The sequence below is a fragment of the Montipora capricornis genome, chromosome 4 (assembly GCF_036669925.1).
Source record: "Montipora capricornis isolate CH-2021 chromosome 4, ASM3666992v2, whole genome shotgun sequence".
Lineage (NCBI taxonomy): Eukaryota > Metazoa > Cnidaria > Anthozoa > Scleractinia > Acroporidae > Montipora > Montipora capricornis.
Window position 1 is genome coordinate 42,657,903 of NC_090886.1, and position 15,000 is coordinate 42,672,902.

The window sequence follows — 15,000 nt, forward strand, 5'->3', positions numbered from 1 at the left end:
TCCAAAAACTAAATCAAAAAGGACATTAGCCTTTTATAGTGAATATTGGGTTAAAATACAATTGTTAATTGGTGATAAGATTTAATCAGCGGTATACGCGTGTTAGCAAATATCAGATACAATAAACCAAATATATGACCAAGTAATGGCAATTTTTCATGAATGAGTTACTATGTTTCAAAGCATAACAACATCCCATATTTAGTTTAAACATAAGCACTCCAATATACGAGTGAAATGGCTGTCTCCAGGCCCGATCTTGCCTACGTCACCATGATTCACAGGATAGTTGAGAATTCCTTTTATACTAATGTATCTCCTAAAATGTTGAGTATATAGGTATTGGTAAACAAGGGCTGATTTGGTGACAATGCCTCATCTTCATTTGTCTCTTTTTCTTGTTGAAAGTGATATTCGATGAATTGGACTATTTCTTTTTTCATATATTATATAGAGCATATTACACGGCGGCGAGAAGATATGAATTTTATGTTCGAGTGGCAAGAACTATATCTCACGAGTGAGATACCACACACCAAAACATCTAACAAGACACATTTAGTATAAACACACAGGTGATTATACAAAATAGCGCGCTCTCATTGGTTCGCTATCTCGGATTATCAGCCGATAATCACCTCGACGGTCAAAATGGCTGCCAGTAGTCGTTTTGCCACTGTAAGTGAAGATGATTTCGCGTTGAAATGTTTTTTTTTTCTCTTTTTTGAAATAATCACCTGTGTATTTATACTAAAACAATTATTCGCCTCAGGCTCAGTGATTATCGGTGAATATTCACCTCGACTTCGTTTCGGTGAATATTCACCGATAATCACTGAGCCTGAGGCGAATAATTGTTAAATATTAAACGTCTCCATTAAATAATCGTTACAGTGTATGTGTTTTAATTATATTATCACTCATTATAAAACCTTTGTACAACAAAAAAACACGCAATATCACCATCTAGAGGAGTCACCAAACGTCATCTGGTTTATTGCTTTATTCTACTAATAAAGTAGTGACTTGAGCAAAATTTACTGCCTGTTCATTAGGACTGGCTTTTTTTGTTTTGATATTTTTCCAGTGGTAATCCGTTGAAGAAATCCATTATATCAATACATTATATATTACTTCCAATAATCGTTTGAGTACAAATTTGAAGGAGAGATTAGCACCATGTTTTAAAACTATGGATAAAGCTTCGGATACAAAAGTGTTATAAGAGATTGTCCCAATATGCCCGAATAAGAGTCATAAGTGAAGTCTATCTTGTTTTGTGGGTTCAACATATTAACGGTGAAAGTGTCCGACGTGCCTTTTAATTGGTCTGTTCCTTGAATTTCTATACTCTTCATGAAGTTATTTGTCAACGCCACTTTCATGTCATTACTATAAAAGACGCGATTTATTCCAATTTTGCCAAAGATGTATGATGAATTATGATTTGCAAATGCCTTTAAGTCACCAAATAAAACGGCATCATCGTTTGAGATGTTGCTTTTTAGGTTAAAACTGCTGGTTGGCAATCCCGTTGTTTTATTACTGTTCATGTTGATAGGCACATTCATTTTGAATTGTGTTTTGGAGGCCTTAAAAGTATTGTGATAATCAAATTCATCAGGGCTCACATAGTTAACGGTTCCTTCGATTCCGTATATGACACAGAAGATATTGGCGCGCTCATCAAACGAAACTCATGCGCGTGTACAATGCTTCTTGTGTAAAATATAAGTCGGTCACTGTATATCGTGAATTGTTTTTCACAGTCGTTGAGTTAAACTTGTTGACATTTAAAAAAGTTCAGCTTTACATCATTCCAAACGTTATAATCAGTTGTGATCCATTTCACGCTCACAGTGTAGTGTAATTTCCAGAAAGTTATTCCGAAACGTGATTGATGCATATTATCCCTTTTTATCAGTTTAGCATGAATCATCCTTTTGTCATATGAATGAATACTAATTCTGTATGGGGAAATATCGACTATTTCGATATTTGTTTCTGAGCTAATCTCACCCACATCGTTCATCACATATTCAAGAATCTTTTTTGCTGGATGAGCGTTGCTGATATGTGACCGATCAACATATTGTCCGTATTGTTGGGTTATGGCTGTGACGAGATTTCAGTTTGATGCGTTGAGTTCACTGTTGAAGAACCCCACATTTATTACAGCCTTATTTTCATGGGACGGAGGTGTAGCAAGGTTTATGATTTTGTGATTGGCCATATCCAAGATATTCGTTCACGTTTTTTCCGTTTTAGCGGCTAATTTTCTTTCAATGGCGACTCTTTTTTTGACATAACCCACATTTGCAGCTTCTTATCATTATTACTTAACAGATTAGAGTGTAATGTGAAGTGCTACAACAAGTTGCAAAATTGTTGAGACGCTTTCATTAAAAAACACCTTTTCTAGCTTCCAATACCCGCCGTATCTAGAATTTAAACCTTTCCCACTTCCCTTCCCCTCTCCCCCTTTCAATGTTGACTGTTTAAGTTTTCAACCTTTTTTTTGTCTTGTCAGCAACACTGATAAGGGGGAAGGGGGAGGGGGGGGGGGCTGAATTGTGAGAGATAATAGGGAAATTAATAACCCCCCAAGGAGGTTAAGTTGCTCAACTATTTTTGAAACTTGTTGTTGTTTTTCTACCCCATATGAACCATATGAGGGTCAACCATACTATTTTGTTATCATTATGTTCGTCTGTTCGTACCTTTTCGATATAATTATTGTTCATATTCAGCATGCCATTTAAAGGTGTCTCATCTTTTGGTTATCATCATTCAATTCTGAAACTTGCATAATTGGATCTTTACTTGCTTCAATAATAGGGTAACCTACCTCGTCACTAATTGGTGGAAAGGGTTTTAGGACGCGATTTATTCCAACTTTGCCAAAGATGTATGATGAATTATGATTTGCAAATGCCTTTAAGTCACCAAATAAAACGGCATCATCTTTTGGTTATCATCATTCAATTCTGAATGTGCCAAATTATGCTGACAAAATATTAAAGAAACCTAAAATGACTCCCCAAATTACCGAAGCATATCTTAAAAAGATTTTAAAAGAATCTAAATTTCGAAGAAATCAGTTGAAAGGTGCTGAAGCTTACTGAAGTATCTCAAGTGTACAATCAAGGAAAAATTAACCAAGCAGAAAGAACTATTAAAAATAAAGAAATAGGTGATGCAAGAGATGTTTTAAACCAATAGATCAAACATTATGAAAATAAACTGAAAACGATGAAAGGCTCAGGAGTCAAAAAGGCTGGTAATGTGATATTTTTCAACAATCCAAAACGACTTCTTCAAAAACTTAAATTAATTATTGGTGAAATATTGGCTGGTAACACATCAATTGATATGCGAAACATGGGAGTTGCAATATTGGATATATTGCCAAGAACATCAGCAATAAACAAAGCTCAATATGAAAAATTGTATAAAAACTATTTTAAAACTAAATAATCATATCATATAAATGGAAAGAGAGATAGTTTTGTCATCCTATTCTGTAAAAAACGATATAAATAATAAACCTGAAAACTTTATTATTTAATTCACAAGATCGATTGTATCGGATGATAATTACTAGTGAACAAAACAGAGTTATCAACATGAGTTTCACATGGTTCAATATAAATCCAGGATAAAATAAACAACTAATCAAATATAGTAATGATACTATGATGGTGTCACATTCAAGGATATATCGTTTCCAGAAGGTGTTTGGAATTATATCGATATCAATAATCATAACACAGGCTGCTAATAAGGACGGTACTGGAGGAGCTAAAGATGTTAGTTGTATCATCCCTTTGAACATATAGAGCTGTTTTGGGGAATTAGAAGACTAATTATATATCTGCATCAAAAACCAATATTGCCAACAGATCTATTTTATATTAACGTTTGCCAACTGTCAAAATGTACACTAACTTGGATAGTTTTTGCTGGAACGTTTCCTTCAGCTTTGAACAAACCGTCCAATTTGAGGAAAATCTGGATAATTTCCATCAACCAATCAAATGTCAAGATAAATAAATGAAGCAAATATTGGCCAATCAGGTTGCAGCTATTATCACTGCTTTCAAACGTCAGCGAGCGATCATCGTTCGCAAGGTTTTGTTTTGTGTTGATAATGGCCGAATTTCCAGACTTTTCTCTCCACCTTTTTGACGACTCAGAGTTTCAAATGGAGTCTTCAGCTAGGTTTCCAGAGATAGATGCTACTGATTTACTCGAGATGACGGAGAATAATAAGAACAAGAATACTCAAAGAAGTACAAAAAATTTGGTTAAAGTGTATGACCTGTGGCGTGCTGGGCGAAGCGAAGTGAGAAAGCTTAAGGAGATTCCCGAACACGAGCTTGACGAAGTTCTTTGGATGCTATATAATTAATAGGTAACAGGACTACAAGCTTGTCCAATTTGGAAATAATTGGATTAAAAAAAGTCCTCGGACTGCCAAATTAGATTGCCAATTTTGGCTGTTCTCAGAATTTTTCTCATCCAATTATTTCCAAATTGGACAGCGTGTAGTCCTATTACATATACAAAATATTGGTCCCAATGAAACTGCAATTCAATATTGAGCTTAATGATGATGACGAACTTATACATATGGCAAATGGAACAGATCCTGGAAGGGTTGTTATCAAAACATTTGTTTTATGGTTACCACAAATAACACCAAAAGATAGTTTGTATGATAAACTTGTCAGTTCATTTTTGAAAGAATCACAGTGGAATTATATGAAAGAAATAAATGAATAAAGTGTCAGCGCCTGTTACTTTAAGTGGATATTTTCAAGTATCAGCATCTATCGATAATGTCAAACATGTATTTATTTATCTCAAAAATTCTTATCAAGAAGCAATTGGGCATCGTCATAATGAAACAACAGCATTCATGATGAATGCATATTCATTACCAGGTGGTGGGACCCCAAATAATTGTAGACTGGAATACGGCCTAGGAACATTTTATCCAGAAACGGAGTATGGCAGTGAAAGTAAAGAATCTTCAATGATTTTAGGAAAAATGACGATAACAGAGGCGCACAATTAAACCTAGCAAACTTCAATTCATTGTATCCATTGATTTATTTTAATCTGACTCATCAATCCGAAAAGGTAGCAAAGGATCCAAAACAGCTGATTTTTAGACAGATGATCAGCCAATGCAAACCAGAATTTTATTGAATATGTTATGTGATTCAATAATTATGTAACATCATAATATATATATATATAAGATATAACTCAACTTTATGAAATTAATGTGAAATTATCTGAAAATCAGAAGAAAAATTTATCAAATGCAGATCATAAGCGTGAAACAATTGCTCTAAGGCTTACTAAAGACTCTGCATGAAAGTGTTCCATCTTTGCATGTTCCATCAAATATTGTAAAACGACTAGAAAAGAATAAGAGAATGAAAAAGGGAATGGATATAAAACTGGCTGAGACTAATGAAAGGAAGCAAATTGGAGGCAGTTTATTGTCATCAATTTTATCAATAGGTCGCACAATACTGCCAACAATAGATAAAACACTCGGTTTGTCAGCTCTGGCAGGTCTTGCCAGTGAAGAGGCCTCGCAAGCAGTCAAAAAGATATCTGGAAATGGGGTACATGATTAAACCAGAAAATTAAGGCCATTTAACACCTTATATGAATCTGTTGACTAAAGGGTAAATAAATGATTTATTTCAAGCATCACAAACAGGTGCAGGTCTTGTTATACAACCAACTAAAACACAAAAAGGCGGGTTTCTCGGAACTCTTTTAGCAAGTATTGGTATACCAATGCTTTTAAACGGAATTACTGGTAAAGGAGCTCTACAAACTTTTTTCTGAAATTTGAATATCTGAAATTTTTCAGATATTCTCAAGAACTTACTAAACATGATGTAAATGGGTGTAGCCACGAATTTCCGTGTACGTAGTTTTCATTTGTTTTCTCCTTTCTTGGTTGGTCCTATTATAGTTTTCCTAGTCCGTAATTAAGCCTCGCTTGTTTTTTGTCTATCTTTGTCACACTACCTCGTTAACACCCTGTAAGGCTCGTATTGTTCCTTGTGTCAGTTTCGCTGGTATTGTTTAGTTTTCGTATATAAGTTTGTCCATGTTGTATGCAAAACCGTTTCTGTAATCCGGAGAGCCGCACAGATCTTGTAAGTGTCGTGTTTTTCTGAATTCGCCTTCCTTTGATTTTCTATTTCTACCTTTCCTTATAATCTCATGTATGTGCTCCGTTTTTCCCTCTAGGGAATCGTCAAGTAAACAGTAAGATATCAAAGTGTGCGCAGAGTCGCTAACATTTCATTCAAAGATCTGGTGAATGTCATGTTGTCCGGTGCTGGCGAGCGTAGGCGAAGAGTGCTCTCTACCGACGCCGTTGAAAGCCTTCGCCTGAAGAACTCAAGATCGGGTTATCTGTCCAAAGTTACAGCGTTATACCGAAGCATTCAAGAGTTGCAACAAGATAAAGGAAATGTCCAAGAAGTGTCTGAGAAGATGTCGGCGCTTGAAGAGGCATTTGATTGCTTTCAAAAGTCTCATTTTGAGTACGTGGCGACCTTAAGCAAACATCGCGAAGAATGGGAAGATGAGGCACATTACTTTCGCGAGCATCGCCATAAAAGAGTAGAATTTGATTCGAATGTTAGACGATGGATTGACAATGCATCTAAAGTCCCCTAAATGTTGAGCATTGCACCTGAAGATTCCGTCAGTACAGCCGGTTCGCTTCGAAGTCGCACTAGTTCAAATGTATCGTTAAGAGCGCTGAAAACCAAACAAGCAATGGCGTATTTGAAGATGGAACAGTTGAAGAAAAAACAGAAACTGTTACGACAAGAGGAAGAAATGAAGTTAGAACGACAAATTATCAGACACTCAGTTCGAAATTGAACGAGCTGATCTTCAAGTTCAATTGTTAGAAAGCGAACAGAACCCTGTATTAAATCAGCCACCGTTTGTCCCCGAGAACTTCCGTCCGTGTGCCGAAGACTCAAATGTCGTATCACACCCCGAAGTATTTGAAGAAGAACAGGATGAATGGAGACCACGCCCATTCCACCCAAAACCATCCGCTTTGAATCCTTATGAAAAATAATTTATGTTTTATGGCGAGCCCCCTGTAAAGGTTGAAAAGGATCATTCCCTGCCCATTGATACATTGGACCGCATGGCTCTAACAATAAAGCAAGGCTTTGCTTTACCCAACCCACAGCTGCAAACATTTGATGGCAACCCTCTAGAGTATTGGAACTTTATGAAATCCTTTGAAGCTAGTATCGAGCGAAATGCAGCGAGTGAAAATGAGAAGTTGATGTATCTCCTTCAATACACGTCGGGCGAAACGAACAAGGCTATCAAGTGCTGTGTAGTCATGCACCCATCTAAGATGAAATGGTATATTAAATGAATCATATATGAACTGCGGATATGAAATCAAGTGAAGCTATTATCTTCGCTGTTATGAGAGCAATTTTTGCAATTGATTCATTCCTGACGGGACCATTTGAACCCACATATGAGCAGCTCCCAACGTCAGTGGCTTCATAGCTCAGTTGGTTAGAGCGTCGCACCGGAATCGCGAGGTCACGGGTTCAAACCCCGTTGAAGTCCTGAATTTTTCAGGCTTCTCTACGCAATTGCAAAAATTGCTCTCATAACTGCGAAGATCATAGCCTCACTTCATGCACCCATCTGTCGGTTTTCAAAATGCAAAGAAATTATTAGAAGAACGATTCGGACACCCGTTTACGATCGCATCAAACTATGTGACCAAGTTGACTGAAGGAGCTCCATTAAAGCCTATAGATCGTGCCGGACTGTTAGCCTTCGCAGACCAGTTAAAAAATTGCGAACGCACGTTAAGGTCTATCGGGTATTTGAAAGAAATTAATAGTGCGAATAACTTGAGAAGAATTGTACAGAGATTGCCGTTTCACCTCCGAGCAAAGTTTGTCCAGCAATCCGGTCAGCGAGCAAATATCAGTCATATAGCCGACTTCGTCAAGGTTAAGGCCAGCGCTGCAAACAGCCCTGTGTTTGGCAGTGTTGTCGATGTCACGCGTGACAGAACAGAAATTTCAAGACGTAGACCAAGTTCAAAGACACGTACTTCGTCGTTTGAGCGTGTAACAACCCTTAGTACCCATGCAACAAACCATGAAGAAAGTGCTCAAAGGCGTACGGTATGCCCTGCATGCCACGGACGTCATTCTTTTACGAGATGCCATATCTTCGAAACGAAACCATTTGAGGAGCGACAGCAAATTATGCGGAAGGCCCACCTGTGTCATAACTGTTTTAAATATGGGCACATAGCTGTTGGGTGCTTAGCCAATGGTTCCTGCCAAGTTCAAGGGTGCACACGAAGGCACCAAGATTAAAATTCCAAAACTTTGGACAGTTGACAAATTAAACACTTCAAATCGAAGTATTCCATCCCAAGAAGATGTGAATCGATGGCCTCATTTACATGATATTATACTGCCGAGCATTGGAGAAAGTGAAGTCAGACTGATTATTGGTAGCAACGCGCCAGATGCCTTCTGGGTACTTGAAGAGAGACGTGGCCAAAGAGGAGAGCCGTATGCCATACGTTGCCCGCTTGGCTGGACTGTTGTTGGACCAGCAGACAGAATTGAAAGTATGAGCCGACGTCATAGTGTTAACTTTACACGCCTGACCGAATTTATCGAAGAAGATGATGACCATTTAATGCAACAGCTTGCACAATTCTGGAAGATAGAAAGCTATGGTGGATTTACAAACTCTGACGTGCAGTTATGGAAAGATCGTCAACGATGGTAGACGGTCATTTGCCTACTAATCGATGTCTAGAAGAACGGAGACTTTCCTTGCTGAAGAAACGGTTTTTGCGGGATAGCAAGCTTTTTGAAGGGTACAAAGCTACTATGGAAAGTTACTTGAATAAAGGACATGCAAGGAGAGTACCGGATGATGAGCTTAATACTAAAGAAAAGCCACTGTGGTATCTACCCCACCATCCTGTTTTCAATAAACCAGGGAAGACACGAGTGGTTTTTGATTGTGCAGCTAAATTTAGAGGAGTTAGTTTGAACGATCAACTTTTAAGCGGGCCAGATTTAACAACTTCCATTGTAGGTGTCCTGACAACATTCCGTGAAAATCCAGTTGCATTGGCGGCAGATATAGAATGCATGTTTCACCAAATCAGAGTACCACCCGCTGACCGAGATGCCTTCAAATTTTTATGGTGGTCAAACAGTGACCTTAGCCAAATTCCAGTGGACCATCGTATGGAGGTACACCTCTTTGGCGCCACATGCTCCCCCAGATGTTCCAATTTTGCCTTAAGAAAGACAGCAGAAGAGAACAAAGACGAATTTCCCGAAGACATTATCAAGACTGTTGAAAGGAACTTCTACGTAGATGACTGTCTCAAGTCGGTTAAATCCTCAGAACAAGCTGTTAGTCTTGTCAATGATCTTTGTGATCTTCTTACTAAGGGCGGTTTTAAGCTTACCAAGTGGCAGTGCAACAGACCTGAAGTCCTTCAGTCCATCCCAAAAGACGAGAGAGCTCAATCCATGTTGAACCTCGATTTGTTGAAAGACGCTCCACGAATTCAGCGGGCGTTGGGACTTAAGTGGGATATGGAAAGTGACAAGTTTATATTTGACGGGGTTCTCAAGGACAAGCCCACAACTCGGAGAGGCATACTTTCCCTAGTAAGTTCCGTATATGATCCGCTTGGGTTCCTGGCGCCAGTTGTCCTACCTGCAAAGAAACTGCTTCAAGATTTATGTAGAGAGAAACTTGGATGGGATGACCCAATTGGTGACGTCGAGAGAGAAAGATGGGAAAATTGGAAGGAAAAGTTGCCCAGTCTTGCCGGAATTGCAGTAAACAGATGTCTTAAGCCGATCAACTTTCAAGAACTGAAATATTCCGAGTTGCATAACTTAGCCGACGCTTTTCAATTTGCTTATGGAGCAGTTTCCTACCTCAGAATGGTGGATTCAAAGGACAAGATCCATTGCGCGTTTCTCACGGGAAAATTTTGCCTAGCCCACCTGAAGCCTATGACTGTTCCGAGATTGGAATTATTGGCCGCAGTGCTTGCCGTACAGTTGAATAAAACCCTTAAGGAAGACGTTGATATCGTGGTAACACGATCGATATTTTGGACGCATTCCACTTGTGTTCTCCAGTACATACGCAACACATCAAAGAGGTTCCACACATTTGTTGCCAACAGGCTGGCCATCATTCACGAGAATTCCACGTCCCACCAGTGGAGACATGTTGGTTCCGAGCTGAACCCGGCAGACGATGCGAGTAGAGATCTCTCAATTGATGAAATCAATGTGAACAGCAGATGATTTAATGGCCCTCGGTTCTTAACACAAAGAAAAAAATCGTGGCCTCTTGATCCTACTCTTCGTCAGCAAGAATTAACAGATGAAGATCCAGAAGTTAAACATGACCAGCAACGTTGCTGTTTGGCGTTAACAAATCAAGAAGATCTTGACGTTTTTTCGAAGTTAATCCAGCGGTTTTCCTCATGGGAAAAACTACGAAAGGTTAGAGCCTGGCTTCTGCGATTCAAATCATGGCTCGTTGTAAGATACCTGAAGAGTCCTGCAATTCCTTCAGAAACAACCACAGGGGTCTTGTCTGTTCAAGAAATGAAAACTGCAGAAAAGCAAATATTCAAGCACGTGCAAAGAAGTTCCTTCGCAGACGTTGTAAAGGCCTTGCAGCGATAAGGTCAGTCACACTCCCCACGCCAAATGACCTCTGAACTGAAGAATTTAAAGACACCAAAATCTATGTGTAAACGTCACCCGGTATTAGATAACGATGGAATTATCCGAGTTGGAGGGAGAATAGAATATGCACCAGTTGAGTACGAGACGAAGCATCCAATTATTCTGCCTTACCGCCGTCACGTTACAGAATTGATCATTCATCAGCATCACCAACGAGCTGGTCATCTTGGTCAAGAGTACACCCTAGCCAGTCTACGCCAACTACACTGGATTATCAAGGGACGTTCAGCAGTCCGCAGAGCCATCGGCGACTGCTTCATTTGCGAGAAACTTGGAGCTGCCAAAGGCGAACAGTTAATGCCTAATTTACCAAAGGAGAGAGTGCTACCTGGGGACCCGCCTTTTACACGCGTTGGTGTGGACTACTTTGGCCCGCTTTATGTCCGCCAAGGGCGTTCAAACGTGAAGCGCTACGGATGCCTGTTTACATGCTTAGTGATCCGAGCAGTTCAGATTGAAATCACCAACTCCCTCGACACAGATGGCTTCGTCAATGCTCTGCGCAGGTTTACCAATCTCAGAGGAAATCCAGAAACAATCCAAAGTGATAACGGCACCAATTTCAAAGCTGGAGAAAGAGAAATCCGCGAATCCCTAACGAGCTGGAATCAAAGATCGATTCACGAATTCCTCCGACAGAAAAACATCGTTTGGAAATTTAATCCCCCAACTGCTTCACACATGGGTGGTGTTTGGGAACGCGTAATCAGATCAGTGCGCAAGATCCTCCGAGCCTTGTTGGGTGAACAAATCGTGTCTGATGAATCCCTCAGGACCCTGATGACTGACGTTCAAGGAATTGTTAACAGCAGGCCACTGACTCCAGTAAGCAGCGACCCGAGGGATCTGCAGCCGATCACACCAAATCATTTGCTGCTGCTACGATCTAACCCTAATTTGCCGCCGGGTGTCTTCTCAAAGGAAGACATGTACAGCAGACGTCGCTGGCGCCAAGTCCAGTACTTATCTGATATATTTTGGAAACGATGGTTGAAGGAATATTTGCCAACCCTGCACGAAAGGAGTAAGTGGTTAAAGCCTCGACGTTCCCTAGCCATCGGAGATCTGGTATTGATCGTGGACGAAAATGTTCATCGCGGAAAATGGCCCCTTGGCAGGGTGGAAGAAGTTTTTTTGGGGAAAAGACGGATTTGTCGGATCAGCAAGAGTTCGTACAAGCCTAATGACGTTGATACGGCCAGTCACAAAACTTTGCTTCCTTGTGAGCGACAAGGAATCTTCAAATTGAAAAATTAAAGAGGATGTAAACTTTCATACACTTGTACCTTTGCAAAATTGAAAATAGGAGACGAACTTTGCTTGCTCCTCGATTTCGAATTTGCGCTCGTGGCAGAATTAGATAAGTCAAAAATGAACACCTTCGTTAAGTTAGTTCATTGGGGCCGCTGTGTAGCCACGAATCTCCGTGTAATTAGTTTTCATTTGTTTTCTCCTTTCTTGGTTGTTCCTATTTTTTTTTCCTAGTCCGTAATTAAGCCTCGCTTGTTTTTTGTCTATCTTTGTCACACTACCTCCTTAACACCCTGTAAGGCTCGTATTGTTCTTTGTGTTAGTTTCGCTGGTATTGTTTAGTCTTCGAATATAAGTTTGTCCATGTTGTATGCAAAACCGTGTCTATAATCTGTTTAGCCGCAGAGATCTTGTAAGTGTCGTGTTTTTCTGAATTCACTTTCCTTTGGTTTACTAATTCTACCTTTCCTTGTAATCTCATGTATGCGCTCCGTTTTTTCCCTTCAGTGAATTGTCAAGTAAACAGTAAGATATCAAAGTGTGCGCAGAGTCGGTAACAATGGGTATGATGTACTCGAAGGCACAAATTGGGAGCCATGATTCTCTGAATCAGAATATGAAACAGATGAAGACAGATTATAAAACATAAAATATGTAACTCATATCTATAAAATGGTTAAATCATATTGTGTTAAACAGAAAAAAATGACTGAATGTGTAGAACCAAGTGGTCATAAAAGGGCTAATAATGGTCGATTAATGTTTTACTGTACATGTGCTGAATGTGGTATAACTAAAACAAAATTCGTAAGGAGGGATCCAAAACGCTTTGGAACATTAGGCGTATAGGAGCATCAAAAGCTATAAAATCTAATTTGGCTAAACAAAGATAAAAGGAATTGCTGATAAATATTTAGACCAAGCCCTTGATAGTCTAACCTCTGATTTAAGTACAAAGTTATATTCTCATGGTTTTCGACGTGTTTAGTAAATACGGTTGGACTGTACCGTTGAAGGATAAAAAGGTGAGACAGTTGTTGCTGCATTTAAATCCATCTTCAATGAAGGCAAATAACCACAATATCTTTGGACTGATAAAGGTAAAGAATATTATGACAAACATGTGAGGTCTGTTGGTGAAAGGTGGAATCGAACAATAAAACAGAAAATGTGGAAACAGTTCACTATTCAAGGTAATACACATTATTTAGAGATGCTACCAAAAATATTGGAAAAGTAAGTATAAATGCTACCAAAAATATTGGAAAAGTAAGTATAATAACACCAAACATAGTTCAATTAAAATGACTCCAGTAGAAGCCAGTACAAAGAAAAATGAAGGAATTGTTTAATCAAAATTTAAGGTTGGTCACAAGGTACGAATAAGTAAGTAAAAAACGGAAAGTCTTTGATAAAGGTTGTACACCCGATTGGACTGAAGAGGTGTTTATAGTAGATAAAATCCAATGCACGAATTCAATCACTCACAAAATAAATGACTTGAATAATGAGGAAATAAAAGGATCATTTTATGAACCTTTCTCACTAAGAGGGTCCACACCGTCATCTGTGAGGGTGCAACATCTCCCTCTTCCCCAGTGACCTCGGGTGTGCCACAAGGGTCAGTACTTGGCCCGTTGTTGTTCCTAACATACATTAATGACCTACCAAACGGTCTGAACTCTAAAGTCAAGCTGTTTGCCGATGACACTCTTTTGTACGGAGTGGTGGTTGAAGACTCAGATTGCGACAATCCCCAAGACGATCTCAACAAACTAGAAATTTGGCAACATGCGTGAGTGGCAGATGCAATTTAATCCTTCAAAGTGCAACATCATCTGCATTTCAAATAAGAAAAGACCTCCTCAACGGACATACTTTTTCTGTGGGTCCAAATTTGAACAAGTAGACTCTGCATCGTACCTTGGAATTACTGTTAACAGTAAAATAAAGTGGTCTGAACACATCTCATCTATCTCAAGCAAGGCGAGTCGATCCTTGGGGTTGTTCAAGAGAAATCTCTAGAACTGCCCCAGGAAAGTAAATGAAACGGCCTATACGAGCATCGTCCGACCCAAACTGGAGTACGCAAGTACCTCGTGGGACCCACACTACAAAAAAGATATTTCAACCTTGGAGAGAGTTCAAAGAAAAGCTGCTCGTTTTGCCTTCAAACCTTCAACAAAACAGCAAGTGTGACAGACATGTTATCTGATCTGAAATGGGACACATTAGAAACAAGAAGAAAGAAAAACAGATTGACTCTAATGTACAAACTTAGTCATACCCTAGTAGACATAAACACAGAAGAACACTTAATACCAAACAGTGAAAAAAGAACACGTAACAGCCATGCTTTTAAGTATAGAATGCCAAAAGTATCTAAGGACGTCTTTAAGTTTTCTTTCTTTCCTAAATCAATAACAGAATGGAACTCACTGCACACTGACTTAGTAAATTGCAAGTCATTATCTCATTTTAAGTTAAATTTAGGACAATACGTGAAATAAGTAAAGTAAATTCCAATTATGAATTATCATTTATTTATCTTGTTATTTGGACATATTTACTTTTATTTAACTTCCAAAAGTTGTCTGTCCTCTGACTCTTTTAACTGTATATAAATTCATATGTCGAGGCTTGGACTGGGAATCTCAAAAGGATCCTTTTGGAACGCCGCTATCTCCGTTGGCTCAGACAATCACCACAATATATATATATTAATATATATATATATATATATATATATATATATATATATATATATATATATATATATATATATATATATATATATATATATATATATTTTTTTCTTTCAGCTTTTATTTACAGTTGATGTGATATCTTCCAAGATTTTATCAACTCAATAAATGTAGATGTAGTTGTAAATTGAAAGCTT

The 15,000-nt window shown here is 38.7% G+C and overlaps 1 long non-coding RNA gene across 2 annotated transcripts in view; it reads right to left on the reverse strand.

The window, feature by feature from the left end:
• LOC138044763 (uncharacterized) overlaps positions 1-15,000 on the reverse strand; it is a 36,074-nt gene that overhangs the window by 5,249 nt on the left and 15,825 nt on the right. The window lies entirely within an intron of this gene.